Here is a 2,741-nt window from a genome sequence, read left to right on the forward strand (position 1 = left end):
CACGAAAACCACCTTGTTGATTTTCACCATGAGAATAAGAGCCTTGAATATATTAATAAAAGGTGTGACTAAGGTTTCTGTCTCAACATGTATAGTTAAACGAGTCTCACACTAGTATAATAATAAGAGCCTTTTAATCTCTTAATTTAAATCTGTTTTGAAAATAATAGACTTAATAAATGTGCGATGATATTTTTGTAAATAAAAGTTCATATTTTAAATTTTTTAATCTCGTAACAAACCTAAATTTTTGATTTTACACCTCTTAAAATACAAACAGACTTAAATTTTATATCTATTGAGTTTTCCAATAGACCTAAATCTACTGTTAACCTAAATGAGAACTTTTTCTTCGCAAACATTGGTTCTCATTTGTCTACTCAAAACACAAAACACGTATTTCTCCATTTTCTCTCATAGTGAGAAATTTCTTCCTCTCGCCATTGGTACTCATGTCTAACCCCAACGAGTTGTTGTTCATCCTATTATTCGTGTGCCTCTAACATCTGCTCGCACCCTCCACCTTTGTTTTCGTGTGGAGAGATCTATCCTCCTCTGTGTCCAAGATTGATGGAAGTGTTTTCCGTTGCTCCCACCCTCCACCTTCATCTTCGTGCGAGATATCCCTGCCTCTGCGCACAAGGGCATGCGTGTCATAACTACTGCCTCGCAGACCGTGTCTCCTCACCCCCTCCAACACGGCTGTTAAATTGATTTTTGTCTCTTAGAATCAGAACAAACCAAGTTTCGCCACTAATTAATGAAGTATAGGGACAACCTAGGTATCAATCCAAGGACTCAACAGAATTAAGTTTTAAAATGTAGAGTTAAGTCTTGTATTTATTTACTAATTATTTACTTACTAACTACTAAACAGGTGGGGACATTTAAAATGAATGAAACTAAAATAAAAGAATTGAAACTAATCTAAACTAAAATATATTTAAAAGAATAAAGAAATTGAAATGTAATTAAAGAAAAGAAATAACAGTCTAAACTACTAAAAATAGAAATAAAACCTATTTACTATAACTTCCTACAACTAAAACATAACAGACATGATACAATCTAAACAAAACTCAAATGCTAAAAAAAAATAAGGAAAGACAATCTTTGAAATAGAAATGCAGAACAAAAGCAAAACCTAAGTCTAAAAGAATGCATTAACAATCAAGAGATATTCCTAAACTAAGCATCAAATCTGAATTAGAATGTAAAACATAAAACCTAAAATGAATCATCAAATCCTACTCTAAACAGAAGGAATCAAGAACAACATTAGAAAGCAACTAAAAACAAAATTTAGAATTGAAACAAAGTAACAAAAAATCGGTACCTAAATTCTAATTGATCAAAAGCAAAATAAAACTCAAAAATAGAATTGATTTCATAGGTGAAATGCACATTGGAATGAATAAAAGAGTGCTTAGAGTTCTCAAGAAGACATCCTGTGAAGTTGAATCCCAATACACGGTATTCTAGGTCATATTTCAGAACCTAATTTGACTCTTTCCACTAATTTGTCCAACCAATGTTCATTTGCCTAATCATCAATCTAAAATTCACAAACAGAATTTAAATGTGCAAATGATTGAGGATAAAGTTTCAATTACGCTCAGAAAGACATTCTGACTAAAGTAAGCCCATCACAAGGTCTTATAGTTCATATTTCAGAACTTATAGTGTTAATTCCTACTCATTCTCAATCAATGCAAACATAAATCTGATAAAAGAAACACAAATTTGAATCAATCTTTATGCATTGGACCCATCTCTCACTCGAGAAGACATCTCGAGAAGACATCTCGATAAAGAATGCTCAATACAGAGTCATTTAATTCCAAAAGGAATTATAGAATGCAAAGTTCTAGAGTCCAAATCAATTTCTCAGAAAAACAAGAAACACAATCACACAAGAAGACAAGAAAACAAAAACATCACAAAAATCAAACACATATCATAAAATCTCTCAGAACAGAACACATCGACAAAATAAAACATTTTATTAACGAGAAAAAAAGAGTACAAGAAAAGGTACCGAACAAAACTCGCAATCGAAGCCACCATGGGCTGTCACCACCGTGAGTGTGCGCTCCAAAAGCAAGGAAAACGAAAACCTACTCTATAGAAAGCGTAAAAGAAAACCTAATCTACAGAGCGTAAAACTGTATATGAGAAGTTGTAAAGTGTAGAAGTGTTTACATGGCAGAAGCAAACCCCTTTATATAGGGTTACAAAAAAGAAAAGAGAAAAGAAAGGGGAAAAAGGAAAACAAATGGGAGAGGGAACCTTGCTCGAGAAGCTTCATAATCGACGGCCATTGTTCATCCTTCTATTTAAGCCCTCCGATCAGCTTGCATCTTTGTCGGTTCGGCTCCGGTCAGCTCTCCTTCTTCGGTCCAGGTCATCTTCTCTCTTTCTCGCATTCTCCCCAAGCCCTAGCTCGTGGGTGTTTGTTTTCCTCTCAAGTGAATTTCTCCCTTTCTGCCAAATGAATGCGTAAGGTGAAGACCCCCTAAGGCAGTTTCTGCCACTGAAACGCAGAGTTTCACTAATTCAGCTTATGGTCCAGCCCAAAACAAGACGACGTCGTCTCTCTTAAGTTTAGCCAGGCCTCTCCAACCCCAAAACCTTGCGTTTCATTTAATTGAAACCCAATCCTGCTAGCGGCCCAGTTTAATTCAAATAGCTCAGCTGAGTCAATGGCCCAATTGTCTAATCAGCACACTTCAGCCCAATTT

At 35.1% G+C, this 2,741-nt stretch overlaps 1 long non-coding RNA gene across 1 annotated transcript; it reads right to left on the bottom strand.

Moving 5' to 3' along the window:
• Window positions 1-265: 265 nt before the first annotated feature.
• LOC148196992 (uncharacterized) lies at window positions 266-2,521 on the bottom strand. The gene is made up of 2 exons (XR_015780511.1): window positions 2,039-2,521; window positions 266-702 (listed from the first exon to the last, which is right to left on the bottom strand). It is a non-coding gene; the product is annotated as an uncharacterized LOC148196992 (long non-coding RNA).
• Window positions 2,522-2,741: the final 220 nt, after the last annotated feature.

The sequence above is a fragment of the Vigna umbellata genome, chromosome 6 (genome assembly GCF_029865625.1).
Source record: "Vigna umbellata cultivar VRB3 chromosome 6, Vumbellata_1.0, whole genome shotgun sequence".
Lineage (NCBI taxonomy): Eukaryota > Viridiplantae > Streptophyta > Magnoliopsida > Fabales > Fabaceae > Vigna > Vigna umbellata.